General features: G+C 44.3%; 1 pseudogene across 1 annotated transcript; it reads right to left on the bottom strand.

Annotated features, from left to right (window-relative positions):
• Positions 1-15,018: 15,018 nt before the first annotated feature.
• LOC307064417 (small integral membrane protein 10-like protein 2A) lies at positions 15,019-15,220 on the bottom strand (annotated as a pseudogene). The gene has a single exon. The product of its transcript is annotated as a small integral membrane protein 10-like protein 2A (transcript).
• Positions 15,221-16,490: the final 1,270 nt, after the last annotated feature.

The following is a 16,490-nucleotide window of genomic DNA, read 5'->3' as shown; positions in this document are numbered from 1 at the left end:
ATCTTGGGTTTGGTGGTGACTTTTTTGATGCAACATTAAAGGCGCAATCCATGAAAGAAAGATAAGCTGGACTTCATTAAAATTAAAAAGTTCTTCTCTGTGAAAGACACTGCCAAAAGAATGAAAAGAGAAGCCACAGGCTTTTCAAAATACAGTCTGAAAAAGGACTGTTATCCAAAATATATAAAGAACTTTTAAAATTCAGCAATAAGAACACAAACAACTTGGTTTAAAAATGGGCCAAAGACTTTAACAGACACCTCACTGAAGAAGATATAAGGATGGCAAGTAAGTATATGAAAAGATGGTCCACATCATATGTCATCAGGGAGGTGCAAATTAAAACAACAAAGGGATACCACTACATGCCTATTAGAATGGCCCAAATCCAGAACACTGACAACACCAAAATGCTGATGAGGATGTGAAGTAACAGGAACTCTCATTCATTGCTGGTAGGAATGCAAAATGGTACAGCCAATTTGGAAGACAGTTTGGTGGTTTTTTATAATCATATTCCTACCATAAAAATCCAGCAGTCACACTCCTTGGTATTTACCCAAAGGAGTTAAAACTTATGTTCACACAAAAACCCTGCACATGGATATTGTAACAGCTTTATACATAATTACCAAAACCTGGAACCAACCAAGATGTTTTATAGTAGGTGAATGAATAAATAAGTTGTGGTACATCCAGACAATGGAAAAATGTTCCTCATTAAAAAATGAGCTATCAAGCCATGAAAAGACATCAAGCATATTTAAATGCTTATTACTAAGTAAAAGAAGCCAGATCTGAAAAGGCTATCTACTGGATGAGTCCAACTATATGACAGTATAGAAAAGGCAAATCTACGGAGATAGTACAATAATAAATAGTTGACTGGAGTTAGTGGGGAGGGAGGGATGAACAGATAGAGCAGAGGATTTTTAGGCACTGAAACTGTTCTGCATGATACTGTAATGGTGGATACATGTCATTATACATTTGTCCAAACCCATAGAATGTACAACACCAAGAGTGAATCCTAGGGCTTCCCTGGTGGCGCAGTGGTTGAGAGTCCGCCTGCCGATGCAGGGGACACGGGTTCATGCCCTGGTCCGGGAGGATCCCGCATGCCACAGAGCGGCTGGGCCCGTGAGCCATGGCCGCTGAGCCTGCCCGTCCGGAGCCTGTGCTCTACAATGGGAGAGGCCGCAGCAGTGAGAGGCCTGCGTAACGCAAAAAAAAAAAAAAAAAAAGAGTGAATCCTAATGTGAACTATGGACTCTGGGTGATAATGATGTGTCAGTGTAGGTTCATTGATTGGAACTAATGTACCACTTTGGTGAGGGATGTTGATAATGGGGGAAGCTATGCATGTGTGGAGGTAGGGGGGTAAATCATTCAATTTCCTGTAAACATAAAACTTCTCTAAAAAATGAAGTCTATTTAAATACATATACATATTTATATAACATACTATGTTAATAAATGCCTTTAAGTTCACGATTTTGGGGGAGGCAAAATGTTCCTTTTATTATCAGGTATTGCCCTTCTTTCTCACTGCTGATTACTTTTAGCCCCCAATTCTATTTTATCTAACATATAATTTTGTAATTTTGCTACACAGGCTCTTTTTCTATTTTTTTTTTTTTTTTTTTTGCGGTACACGGGCCTCTCACTGTTGTGGCCCCTCCCGTTGCGGAGCACAGCGGCCATGGCTCACGGGCCCAGCCACTCCACGGCATGTGGGATCTTCCCTTACTGGGGCATGAACCCGTGTCCCGTGCATCGGCAGGCGGACTCTCAACCACTGCACCACCAGGGAAGCCCTACACAGGCTTTTCTAAGTTACTTATTTATATTAGTTAGAATTAGGTTCAGCTGCAAAGAACTGAGAACCAAAATAACAGTAACCTAAGTGAGAGAAGATTTTTCTCTCCTACATGGAAGTCCTGAGATAGGCAGCCCAGGGCTGACACTGTGGCCGTTTCCCAGGTCCTTGGGGACCTAGGTGTTCCAGGGTTGCTACCCAACCATCCATACAGCAGGCCCTTACCCTCATGGTCCTCCATGGAACTAGAAGCCTTCTCAGCAGAATTTAATAAGGCTCCCTCACTCTGGCAGTATCCTGCATCCTCTGCAGGATACCTTTCTGTGGGTTTAAGATAGTGTCTGGGCTCTTCATCATCTCAACTATAACTTTCCAACTTTCTGCCTCTCATGTCCCAACTCAGCAATCTTTCAACTCCATTGAAACCTTCCATCGAACTGATTGATCATCCATTACAGCTGACATCGTCAGTCTGCCCCCTGCCACTCTCCATGAGCATACAACTGAACAATTATCTCTTCCATTTTCCATCTTCTCTTGATCGCAACTCTCCCTCCCTCTGCCCCAACTACTGTCCCATTTCTTTACTCAGTTTTGCATCAAAATACTTGAAAAAGTCGTCAGTTCTCACTGTCTCCAATTCCTTCTCCCCTCATTCTCCCTCCCACCCACTCCATTCAGGATGTGTCCCAGGTCACCACTGAAATCTCTTCCACGTTGCTAAGTCCAGCGGTGGATTCACAGTCCTATCTGCTGGGAGGTCAGGTTCCTCTGGGGCCAGAAGAGGTGGAGCCGTCCCCACGGAGCCAGCAAGTACTGGGCCTACCTGACCTTCCCACACATGTCAGTGTTCATCCCGCCAGGGCAGTTTGGTTTCACTGACAACAAGTATTACCAGTTAATTATTTTATAAGTTACACGGCAGGGTTTGTGTTTCTGACTGCCCACAGGTCTGCGTGTATGGAGACCATCATTGGTGTACTCACATGTCATTCTCCCTCCAGAAAAACCTGCACAGCGACCTGGTGACTTCAGCTGCAAGCACTTCCGGGAAGCCCAGCCTCATCGGAGGCTCCTGCTGCAGCTCAGGTGAAAGAACCAACACTGAGCTGGGGGCGGAGGAACGGAAGATGGGGGGAAAGATTCATCATTATCATCAATTTGTCTCACGAACAGAACAAAAACTGAAGAGGGCTGTACACATTCAGATCCTCTGCATTTGGAATCTGAAATAATGTGAGAATGAAAATTCGGAGTTTCTTTTTGCAGGCTCTATCCTTTATCTTTCTTTTTTTTTTTTTTTCCCCCAGCCACATGTCATGTGGGATCCTAGTGTCCCGACCAGGGATCAAACCCACGGCTCTGGCCTTGGAAGGGCGGAGTCTTAACCACTGGACCACCAGGGAAGTCCTGGTGCTCTTCTTTAAAAGCATTCATCAAGTAAAACAATAGTTATCCAGCTGGGCCCACTTAAATCTCACTTTCTGTCCCAGTCACTTCCAGCCCAGATGCTGGATCTGTGGTTTGAGCAGTCTGACCTCTTTCTTCGAACAATTGATAGATTCAAGGTACCCAATGTTTTACCACAGGGCTCCCAAGTTTGCCTCTGATATCTGAGGCTATTCGGATTATTCTCAGTCAATTTTCACTATAGTATTTTCAAAGGTGGTGGAATAGTTGATTATTAGAGTCGTTAAGGCATACCCACAGAATGCAAACTTATGATGGAAGTCCATTCATTAGCACTGAGATGTTATTCCAGGCAACTGCTATGAACACAAGTAGTCTCACCACCAAGTTGGTCCTGGAAGCAAGTACAAACCATCCCTATCTTATGCCTGGGTGAAGATTTCATATACAAGGTGTTCCCCCACTCTCTAATTTTTATAAACCTGGACAATTACTAATAGGTAACCTTGGGTTCCTTGTTTCTACCTTTGCTTCCTGTGCCATACTATTAATGGGTCCTGATATGATGCAGGCTTTGTAGGAATTATTTTTCCAGCCATGAACACAACAGGAAACAATCCACTTTTCCATTTCACTCAAATTTTAATAATCGAATAAAATATATTAAAAATACACTCTGGGGCTTCCCTGGTGGCGCAGTGGTTGAGAGTCCGCCTGCCGATGCAGGGGACACGGGTTCGTGCCCCGGTTCGGGAAGATCCCACATGCCGTGGAGTGGATGGGCCCGTGAGCCACGGCCGCTGAGCCTGTGCGTCTGGAGCCTATGTTCTGCAATGGGAGAGGCCACAACAGTGAGAGGCCCACATACCGCAGAAAAAAAAAAAAAAAAACGCTCTGAAGAGACCAGTAGTCAAAACCAACTTTCTCTAGAAGAGCATTTCTCAACCTTAAAAAATTTTTTTTTTGCTATTTCCTTCCTAAGGAACTTTTTTAGTGAATTTTCCAAGTCACCCTTCTCCCCATAAAATTTTAATATCACAGATATACTGTATATCTGGTTTTGTACTGATAATTGATTGATCATGTTGCTGCCATGAACCATTGTAACATCTAAGATTTTGTCACCTTCATTTAAGAACACATGCTCTAGGACAATTGGCTAAGAAATTAGGAAACTAGGGAAAAGATTATTCAACATGACATCGTCATTTTTCATCCATAGCTCCCATTTCTTTATCTGGCGTCCAGAATGCAGTTGGTACTGTGACTCCCTTCTTCAGCCAAAGTCTCTAGAACACTTGCCCCTCCAGGGGACTGGCCAGGGACTAGTGTGACCTCGAGCCCCCTTGTATACTAGGGGCCAGGGCTACTATCCTGGCACTATTAACAGCTTCTTCTTCTCAGGTCTGTGTTCACTTATCTCCACCTTGAGATCCTGCTAGCCATCTTTATTTGTCAGATTTACAGTTTAAAAATGTGGGACACACTAACAGTTTAAAAATGTGGGAGGTTGATTGGGGGTTGGGGTTAAGTCCAATATGACTGAGAATGTTCCCTGTATGATTTGGGGCTATAAAGTCTCTTCAGGAAAAATATCTGAACCAGCACATACTCCAAGGTTGTTTCCTTTAGGGTACCTCTCAGCCAATTTAGCCAATTGGCTAAATGGGGTTAGCCAATCCTAACCCCAAAATAGAGCTAATCCAGCAGAAGAGCCCTTGTGGTCAGCTTAGAGGGGAACCAGTTCAGAGGGGAGTGGGAGGCTGGAGGGACTCAGGAGGCATGTAACCAAGAAAAAAATAAAGCGGGTCAATTGCCTCATGTGTTTGAACATCTTGAGAGATTTATACTTCAGTACCAGAGTTTGAAAATTAAAAAGTGATGGTTACCTAGAAAACGAAACAAACAAAACCAAGGCAATTATTAACTTGAGAGAAAACCAAAAGTTGTATAAAACACCAAAAGTTGTATAATAAAGTTAATTATAATACATAGTTCTAATAATGTTAACATTGAGTATTGATGTTAGGCTGGGGTGTCTTTTTAACCCCAGTATTTCTAATTCCTAATCTCTTCCTCCAGGGATACTTGAATACTATTTAGCACTTGCCGATGTTTCTCATACAGAAATTATGAAGACTGGCCATTTATTTCCACTACCACCCAATGAGTCACCATTATCTTTGAATGAATGCCATCATTGGTGAGGGAGAATCCTCCATCAGGGGCTTTCTCTCCAAAAGGGGACCCTTCCTCATATCAAAAATACATCCACTCCAGAACTGGGAATCAGCCCATGAAGAGGGACAGTTATGCTCACTGCTGAGACACAGTATGGTGTCCCTGATAGAGACTAAAGTCTGGATGTGAACAGCCCTGAAACTTCCAGATTTGGAAGGGGGATCTCCTGCAGTAAAAATCGTATCATTGGACAGGGGTGAGGTGGGGAGTTGTGGTCTCATTAAGATTATTTTTTGACTGGGGCTCTAGGATCCTGAAAGAATCATCTCAATATTCTCTTGCCACATTTATAGTTTCCCATGTTGCTGCTGTAACAATTTACTAAAAAAAATAGTGGCTTAAAACAACACAAATTTTGTTATAGTTCTGGAGGTCAAAAGTCTGAGATGAGTTTCACTGGTTAAAGTCAAGGTGTTGTCAAGGCTGCATTCTTTCTGGAGGCTGTAGGGGAGAATCTTTGCCTTTCTAGCTTCCAGAGACTGCCCACATTCCTTGGCTTGTGGTCCCCTTTCCTCTTCAAAGCCAGTAAATGCATCACTCTGACCACTGTTTCTGTTGTTACACCTCCTTCTCTGACTCTGACATACCTGCCTCCCTCCTATAAAGACCCATGTGATAATTTTGGGCCCATCTACCTGGATTATGAAGGAAAACCTCCCTAACTTAAGATCCTTAATTTAATCACATCCACAAGTCCCTTTTGCCTTGTGAGGTAATATAGTATCTGGTCTGGTGGCTTAAGACGTGAACATCTTTGAAGCATCCTTATTCTGCCTGCCACAGTAGGGGCCCTAGGTAGTGGGTCTGGTGGGGGTGTGTTGAAAAGGGTGGCATCAGGGCTTCCCTGGTGGTGCAGTGGTTGAGAGTCCGCCTGCCGATGCAGGGGACATGGGTTCGTGCCTCGGTCCAGGAAGATCCCACATGCCGCGGAGTGGCTAGGCCCGTGAGCCATGGCCACTGAGCCTGCGCGTCCGGAGCCTGTGCTCCGCAACAGGAGAGGCCACAGCAGTGAGAAGCCCGCGTACTGCAAAAAAAAAAAAAAAAAAAAAAAAAAAGAGTGGCATCAAATGGAGCAGCTGTGACCACAGCCCTCTCAACCCTAAGTCTAGAAAATATACTCAGGCCAACCTTGGCCTAGGGCTTCCTTCACACCCTACTTCCCAAATAGCTCTAGCCCAGGTGTTTGGATGCCATTCATGACCTACCTGTGTCCTACCTGACCCAGGGAGCTATGCTTAGACTTGCAGTTTCACCATCTCTGCAGATCTGCAGTTGTTCATATAACAACTCCATCGTTTCTGGAGCGATGCCTCAGCCTGTCAGCATACCATAGAGAGTTCTGGAGAGTGGCCTGGAGGATAGAGACATTTAACTTGACAGCTGCCCTGTGACACCCTCTCCTTTTTTACCCCGCCCCCCAAACTTGCATTCACTATGGGTTGTTGAGACTTAAAACCCCCTTTCTCCTACTGGTGGACTGCTTGAACTTAGGGCATCCTGTGCTATCCAAGCTAGATCCTCCTCATCCCTGGGAAAGTCTCAGTGTCTTGGGGGCACTTGGCCCTGCTTTGGGAAGGCAAAGAGCCACAGGGGAAGAGGGCCATGAAACCTTCCTTGCTCATCCTCCATGCAGAGTCCCACCTCCTCTCCTTGCTCGGCTTTTGTTTCCGTGTCCTCATTTTGGCACCGGAGCCATTCCTCCAGTCATATCACCTTGCAGTAGACCAATATGGGGGCCCCGTGATGCTAGGAGAAGTTTTGTATTTGAAATCTTTCAGGGCCCAGGGTGTTGGGAGGGTTCAAAGTTCCTGCAGCTGGCACCTCTGCCACGGGATGTACTGTAGTCCTGGTAGAGAATTTCTCTCTGAGATCTCCTGGAGTGGGGAGGAGGCTTGCCTTTGAGTAAAGCTTGAATGTTGCATAATGTACTGGATGATTTTATTTCTGAATTTGTTTCTGTGTTCTACGGGGTTTTAAGAGTGATCAGAACAACTCCCTGAGTTTTCAAGAGGTATGGGAAGAATTCTCCCACTGAAACCATTTAAAGAGATGGTAGCAAACAAAATTAAGTTGCATCCTGATTATGTGCCACAAGCTGGGCTTGTCTTGCTCAACATAGCCAATACATGAATTTCCTTTATGAGGGCTCAGCGTGAGTAAATTTGAAATGAAACAAACAGTTCACTTACCTGCAGACTCACTAAATCTTCTCTAAGATGTTATTTCTACTATCAATCCTTTAAAATTTTCCCAAGTTATGCGTCTTGGGAAATGTACTGGAAACCTAGTTCAAGTGACCTCCCCTTCCAAAGAGCATCCCCCATTCAAGGCCATTTTAATCACTTTAATGGGGGACAGGGAATAGATTTGGAACTGGAAGGACTTCCTCCTTGGGCAACAATTGGCCAGTGTGGGGACACAGGCCATCTGGGGCCAGTACAGAAGCAGCTTTCTTCCCAGAGGACTGCTGAGCACATAGGCACCCTGACCCTCACTGTTTCAGTTATTAGGACCCTCTGTTCCAGAGCCGGGTAATGGGACCTGCAGGTCAGCCCTGCTCTGTGGCTGCTGAGTGGAACCTGGGTGCCTGTGGCAGCTTTGCATTTTCAGACTGGGGCTTGGCACTATTTCCCTTTACCCATCTCAGCCTGGGTCACTGGCAAGGGAGCAGGAAGGTTCCCATGTATGTGACTATTTGGGGGGCAGGCAGAGGAAGCAGGACCAGGGAAGTCCTCTCTCCTTTAGCGAGCTCTGCTGCGTGCCAGGCACTGTGCTGGGACTCATGTACACACTCATGTACTTTCACCAAATGCTCTCAATAGCCCCATGAGGTGGGTGTTACAATCCCCATTTTGTAAGGAGACTAAAGTTCTGTACTGTCAGGGATCCAGCAGGAAACAGATGGTATACTCAGGGGGGTTAATTTAAGAGAGTTTAAGGAATGGACTATTTACAGAGGTGTGAACAGAGTTAAAGGAACTAACAAGCGATGATGAAACCACGAGGGATTAGCAACAGCTGGAAGCCTCTATCACCCCAGGGTCTAAAGGGAAGGAGAGGGAGAGACTGACCCAGACAGGAAACAGCTGGAGCCAGGAGAGGGTCGGAGGGCCAAAACACTGCATTACAACAAGGCAGGGAGGTCCGGGTGGGGGAATTGAATACCCTGTTCTCTCTGCTCCCACTGCTCCACCCACTGGGCTCCCACCACTGGTTTCCACTGGCCAAAATCAACTGGAAGCCAGAGGACAGGGACGCCTGGATGATGCAGCCTATAGAGGTAAGCCTCGTGAGGGGCACATGGAGACCAGCCAGTCCATGTTCTGAGAGATTAAATAATTTGACCAAAAGTCTTGGGCTGAAATTTAAACTTTGGTCTTCCCGAATCCAGAGTACAACACTGCTGTCCTCCCACTGTCGACATTATCAAGAAGAGCAGCTGGAAATTGGAAGAAAAGATAGACAAGGAAATGAAATTTCAACTTGTAGGCCAGTCCTATCCAAAGTATAATCCAAAGAACCCTAGGCTTTTGTCGCCAGAACGCTTGGCAAAAGCTTTATTTCACCACCCCCCCAGGTGGAGCTCCAAAATGTGTTTTAGCATGTTGAAGATTCTGCGAGGTAATTAAACCTAACTAATTTTTACTCTTTTCTCCAACTTAATTGACCATGATAACTTTTTTTGTTCCTATAACACCAATTACATCACACAGACTGTATTCTTGGAAACACACTTGGGGAGGTACTGCCATGAGCAGTGCAGCGGTCGATAAAGATAAATGTAGCTGCAGTGTAGAGGGTGGCTTGGAAGAGGGCAATGTGGGAAAGAGGCAGACCAAATAGAAGACTCCTCCAGTAATCCAAGTAAGAGATGAGAAGGGCTTGAGCCTGGGAAATTGCAAGAGGAGGGAAAGGAAGAGCAGGTTTCTTTTAGGTGATTGGGATGCATGGCAATGTCATCCACTTGGAGGAGAAATCAGACAGGGACTGCCAAATATTCAGGCTAGGTTGGGATACATTGAGCATAAGGTGCTTTGGGATAAACAGAGATATTTTAGTTGGATATTGAGGATATGAGATTAGGGTTTTGGAGAATAATTGCTGTTCAAGGTATACATTTGAAAACCATCAACATACGGTGACCCTTGAAGACCAGGGAATTGTTGGCATCCCCCCAGGCTGAGAAAGTAGAGCAGGGGGTCGAACTTGCCTTCAGGGCGTGAGGGAACCCTGAAATTACTTAAAATATTGCATATCCATGAACAGGCAATATTTTTTTTCAGGAAAGAGTGTCTCATAGCTTTCAACATATTTTTGAAGGTGTTCTTGAAAAAGAGAAGTTTAAGAACCACTGGTATAGACTGAGAAGAGAGGAGGATTAAGGGTGAAGTCTGCAGGAGAGTCACCAAAGAAGTCTGACCCCTTTCAGCCAGAGTGGTGGGAGCAATGCAAGGTGCAGGGGCCTCAGGACCCACGGGGGCTGCAGGACCCACAGCAGCAGGAAAGTCCAGCAATTTCCAATGAGCAGAGAGGTCTAATATGATTAGGATAATCATACTTTACCTACAGATAATCCTTTGGATCTGGCAATTAGGAGCTTATTGTTGGCCTTAACAAGAATAGTGTGAGTAGGGTACTACGTGGGTGAGAATAGAGAGGGTGGAATAGTCAGAAACTTGGAAGGAAGTAGAGGGTAAGAGAAGAGACAAACTCCTTCAAGACGCTTGTGATCAAGGCAGGACTAAGATTGTCTGTTTTGTTTTGAGACTGAGAGCAATAAAAGCAGTTTGGTAATTAGGGCCCACCCCTGAAGAAACGGCTTTAAAAGGAAAACTGGAACTCACATACTGAAAGACAAAACAAGTTCTCTGCATGCATAACAAATATAACACATGGAACCCACTGACGCACACACACACACAGGCACACCAGCAGCCAGTGGAAGTAGGGAGAGTAGGTCACAGTAAGGATAAATGTTGAAGGTCACAGTTGAGAGGACTTGCTTTTGATTTGAGCAGCTGGGTGGATGGTGGTGACTTTTACAGGACTGGGGAAGAGCAGGTTAAGGGTCAAAAGCACAAGTTCCATTTTGGATATCTTTTTTTTTTTTTAACTTGAATGAGTTTATCTTTTTCCAGCTTTATTGAGATATAATTGACATATAACATTGTGTAAGGTTATGGTGTACAACGTGATGAATTTTTTTGGAATATTTGCATGATTTTATTAGCAGAGATAAGCAATGATCTATTCTCCACGTGATGATTTGATATACACATATGTTGCAAAATGATTACCACAGTAAGGTTAGTTACGCGTCCGTCACCTCACAGTTACCTTTGTGTGAGTGTGTTGAAATCTGCTCTCTTAGCAACTTTCAAATATTGTTAACTATAGTCACCATGCTGTACATTACATCCCCAGAACTTATTTGTCTTATAACTGAACACTTGTACCTTTGACCACTTTCACCTCATTTCTTCCCCCACAACCTCAACAATCACCAATTTACTCTCTGTTCCTATGATTTTTTAAAGATTTTTTTTTAAGATTTCACATATAAGTGAGAGCATATGCTAGTTGTCTTGTTCTGTCTGATTTACTTCACTTAGCATAATGCCTTCAAGTTTCATCCATGTTGTAGCAAATGGCAGGATTTTCTTCTTTCTACGGTTGAATAATATTCCAGTGTGTGTGTGTGTGTGTGTGTGTGTGTGTGTGTGTATCACATTTTCTTTATCCATTCATCCATTGATAAACACTTAGGTTGTTTCCATGTCTTGGCTATTGTAATAATGCTGCAGTGAACATGGGGATGCAGGTATCTTTTTGAAATGGTGATTTCATTTCCTTCGGATATATACTCAGAAGTGGGATTGCTGGATCATATAGCACTTCTATTTTAATTTTTCGAGGAACCTCTGTACTGTTTTGGCACATAATGGCTGCACCAATTTACATTCCCACCAACGATCTACAAGGATTCCCTTTTCTCCACATCCTCAACAGCACTTATCTCTTGTCTTTTTGATAACAGCCATTCCAACAGCTGTGAGGTGGTAGCTCATTGTGGCTTTGATTTGCAGTTCCCTGATGATTAGTGCTGTTGAACACCTTTTCTTGTACCTGTTGGCCATTCGTATGTCTTCTTTGGAAAAATGTTTATTCAGGTCCTTGGCCTTTTTTTTTGCGGTATGCGGGGCTCTCACTGTTGTGGCCTCTCCCGTTGCGGAGCACAGGCTCCGGACGCGCAGGCTCAGCGCCCATGGCTCATGGGCCCAGGCGCTCCTCGGCATGTGGGATCCTCCCGGACCGAGGCACGAACCCATGTGCCCTGCATCGGCAGGCGGACTCTCAACCACTGCGCCACCAGGGAAGTCCTGGTACTTTTAACATAAATAGCTAAGTCCCTTCCAAAGCCTCCTGGTAAAAGGTTTATCACAGTGATTACAGGCTTCAGCTTTGGAGTAAAACAGAAATTTGTTCCAGTCATAGCTGAGTCTCTTACTAGTTGTAGCCCCTTGAAGCTTTGGTTTCTTCAACTGTGAAATGGAGGAAATAAGAGCAGCTAGCTCAGAGGGTCATGCAAGCGTTACAAGAAAGAAGGCATGAAGAAAGTTTAGCAGGCTTTACTTAATACTTTTTGCCTGGTATTAATTCACTTTTGTTTCTAACTGCAACTTCCTCAGCCTAGACCTTGGTTCTCAAGAGAGACTGAAGGTTTTATGGAAAGGATGGGAATCAAAGTGGATTCAAATCCACAAGCAACTTAATGAAAAGGGCACCGTGGATCAGGAATAAGTGTGAGGGACAGATAGGAAGTCAGCATGTGAAGAAAACAATTTGAGTGGTTTTCTTTGCGTCTGTTACGCTTCCTGTTCAGAAAAATGCTTGTTTTATTTCAAGTTTTTAAAAAGTCATTTGTCATGAATTTGGTTTTGTTTCTATTTAGTCTGTGCACAAAAGGAATTCTAGAGTTGTGTGAAGAACGAAATTTTGAAAACCTCTGAGACTGAGATATTGGCCCTGTCATTCCGTTGTGGAGCAGGGCATTAGGAAACTAAAGGCAGGGTGACCCAAGGGGTTTAAATCTATTTACAACCTAGTTACAGTGTATCCTGTTTTCTCCCTGCTGTGCTGGACTGAGCATCTAACAGAAGACTCCCACACATCTGAAAATAAAGTGAGGTTCTGACTACAGAGTCTGTGAGAAATTGACGCAGTATGTTTCTATTTTACTTTTGTCAAAGGTGCATAATGTTTTCCAGGTTTTTCCGCTCTTCTCCATTCTTTAAAGAAGTGAGAGGAAAGACACTGGTGCTGAAAAGGTGGGGGGTTGGTTCTGGCCAAGAGCCCAGGATTGTCCTTCTGGCCTCAGAAAGGCATGTGAAGATGGTTTGAGTTTTAAATCACGTTAGGGGGAAGAAAGTGGTGTTCTGGAGTCTGACATCATGGTCCTCTGTGGCTTCCACCCCCACCTCAAATAACTGCAATAAGTTGATGTTGGAAAAAGTTGCTTTTGAATGTTTATTCAGATCACTTATTTTGAAACACCTCAATATGGTGAAAGAATAAAGCAGGGTCATCCTGCTTCTGCCATCTCCATGCATAGCTCATCCCACAGGAATGCGAACAAAGGGTGACTTCCTTGGCCACCTTCAAGAATGTGCAAGGTAGGGACTTTCCTTGTGGCGCAGTGGATAAGAATCCGCCTGCCAGTGTAAAGAACACGGGTTCGATCCCTGGTCCAGTAAGATCGCACATGCCGTGGAGCAACTAAGCCCGTGTGCCACAACTACTGAGCCTGCGCTCTAGAGCCCATGAGCCACAACTACTGAGCCTGCGTGCCACAACTACTGAAGCCCATCCGTCTAGAGCCTGTGCTCTGCAACAAGAGAAGCCACCACAACGAAAAGCCCGCGCACCACAACGAAGAGTAGCCCCCGCTCGCTGCAACTAGAGAAAGCCCCCAAGCAGCAACAAAGATCCAACTCAGCCAGAAATAAATAAATTTATTAAAAAGAAATATATATATATATATCATGAGTTCATACTGACACTTGCATTTCAAATTCAGGATTTCAGGATTTTTACTTAACCTCATCAGTCTCATATCTATATTTCCTTTCCCTAGTGTCAATTCTTTTCTCTCACTCTGATCAACACTTTTTTTAAAAATTGCAGTAAATTCATTTAAAGTTTTAAATTTAATCAAAGTAATACATGCATATAAGGGATTTAGGAAAATCAAGCAGTACAAAAGGACATATAATGAAAAGCAGTAAATCCCCATCCCCCCTTCTCAACTTTTGCTTTCCCAACCCAGAGGCAAAAACTTTTACATGTCTGTTTAGAGGTTAACTCCATTTTTCCTAATAATATGCTTTCCTTACTATTTCTTAACTTGATGACATGAGGCATTTTCTACTGACTTCCTGCTGTCCCCTTGGTTTTCCTCCCCCCTCCATTTGGTTGTATCACTATTTTTAACTCTTTTGTTGGTTACCTTGTTCACTTAAAAAATCTAACCCCTAAATCTGTCTTATTCTTTCAACTAGAGACAGTATCTGGACTTCCTAGTTTAGGAGAATAACACCACTATTCCATTTCTTCCTCTCTGCCTGCCAACTTGTTGCCTGTACTTGTCAAAGTTGGTTAACATTCCCACTCTGTTCTATAATTGTCTCCCCTGCTTTGCCTAGAGATTTGCTCTAAAAATGAAAATGCGTAACTAATATTTCCATTGCAATGATTATTTAAACACTGTTCACTGAGTAGCAAAGTTGAACGCTATGATTGGATTTTCTGTGACTGCAGAGTCTTGATCCACATGCCAGTGTTCAGATTCCCTTTCTCACACTCCAGGCAACGGCTGAAACACAGGCCACATATGAGGTTGCTTCATATGTGAAGTATGCTCTTCTTGTACAGTTTGAAATGTTTGTTTTTCCCAGTAGGTTCTGTTTGCCGTTGTTTTTTCTTTTGGGATGAAAAAATGTCTGCCTTCAGATCATGTTGTAAATTTCCTCCGTCTAACTCCATCCCTCTGTTGCCTAGAATCGATTCCATTCAGTTGGAAGTCTCTTCTCTTCTTTTTCTAATTTGGAAGATTTGTCTCCTATTTGGACCATTCTTGTACAGTTTATCTTTTTTTAAGTTGTTAGTAACTTTTCCTTTTTTCCCCCTTAGGGCATCCTGTGCTTACTGTCATTTCCCTACGTTCGGTGCTGTCTTTTGTTTTATGGATGCAAGAACTTCTCAAATATTTCTGAGGATTTTCAGATTTTTAAGTTCTGTTCTTTGAATTAGCTATTTCCTTGAGATTCAACATTTAATTATATCTTAGGCTTTTTTGGGTTATATTGCAGGCTTTCAGCAAATGATTTCTAGCCGCCCATTTATATGAAAAGATGGGGCAATGGCAAGACCGGCAGGCAAGTCTGTGAGCGCGAGGCGAGCTGGTCGCTTTGCTCTGGGGCGGGCGAGCTGGTGGGTGGAGCTCAGCCATCCTGCTGGGCACCCCCGCAGAGTGCCACAGGTTGGTTGCTCTAAGTATGTACCTGCAGGCATACGTTGAGAATCACCGAAGCCACGACGTAGAAGTAGGGGAAGTTCATGCGCAGACCTCCAGACCAGGTCGAAGAAGGTGATCAGCGTGCGTGTGAGCCCCTTGCAGAAGGCGCCGTACGAGCCGCCGGTCGCGGCCGAGCGCGACAGCCGTACCGCCAGGCCCGACAGGGCCGCCGCCATCGGTCTGGTGTGGCCTCCCGCCGTCTCCGCGGCCAGAGGGACGCACGCGGGGGAAGCGGCGCGGGAGGTGGATCGCGCGGCCGCAGATGCGAGCTGCGGTGCAGGGCGGGCGTCCTCCGCCTCCTCCGGCTGCGCTCGGGCCACCGCCCAGCACTGTTCTTAAAGATGTTCAGAGAAAGAGATTACAGTCTTTCCGCAGCAAAACACGATGCTGCTTTCCTCCCTGCATGCATCATTGATTTGGACAGGCGAAGGTGCAACTTTAGTTTTAAAAATTAAAATTGAGATGATTGTGTTTGGGTGCTGTCCTATAGGTTTTCTTTGAGAGAAGCTAAAGGCACAGGACCTTTTAGCCTTCTGTCTTCTGATTATCTCAAAGGATTGGTTGGAAAACCAGACTTCATTTTTCCAACCAGTTCCCAGAAATGGTTGGGTCAGTCTCAGGGGGACCAACTGGCTTCCAGAGAAGAAAAAGTAAGTGATCAGACTTGGTGTGTCTAGGAGTTTGCGGTTTGACAACAGGTCATGGAGTTATGCGGTTCTCAAACCGTTTCTGGATGTTGAAAGTTATCAACGTGAGCTTTGGGGAAGCGGACAGACACTAGGACCCTGAGTGGGACATTTATTTAAGAGAACACATCAGGAGAGTTAAGGGGAAGAGTGTTCACAGTTTTAATAACCACCACATAACTAGGATTTGTTGTTCTCATAGGGCTTATCATCTCCTTGACTTATGAGAGGTAGATATCTATTTCACACAAACTTATCTGGATGTCACGCTTCATGGGGGAGAACCTAAGAAAGAGAAGTTTCCCAAGGTCTCATCTTTTTTAAAAAATTTTTATTTAATTAATTTACTTATTTTTGGTTGTCCCGGGTCTTGGTTGTGGCATGCTAACTCTTAGTTGCGGCATGCAAGTGGGAGCTAGTTCACTGACCAGGGATCAAAGCTGTCCCCTGCATTGGGAGGCAAATTCTTAACCACTGGGCCACCAGGGAAGTCCCCCAAGGTCTCCTCTTGACTACAGTAAGCTTCTGTTGAGGGGGCTAGTGGATCTCCCACCTCACTGAGTCACAGAATTATAGAATGGCAGAGATGGAAAGTCCCTGAGTCATCTAATCGTTTTCAAATTCCTTGAAGATAAAGACCTAGAGGTTTTGTTTAAAAACAAATGAACAAACAAGCATATAAGCAAACAAACAAAAAATAAACAAACAACCTAGGTGCATTTAATCAGAAGTTCAAATAGAGGGTTTAATAATCTCAATA

Source organism: Hyperoodon ampullatus (assembly GCF_949752795.1).
Source record: "Hyperoodon ampullatus genome assembly, chromosome: 2".
Taxonomy (NCBI): Eukaryota; Metazoa; Chordata; class Mammalia; order Artiodactyla; family Ziphiidae; genus Hyperoodon; species Hyperoodon ampullatus.
Note: the sequence above shows the minus strand (reverse complement) of the source record. Positions and strands in the feature narration are given on the sequence as shown.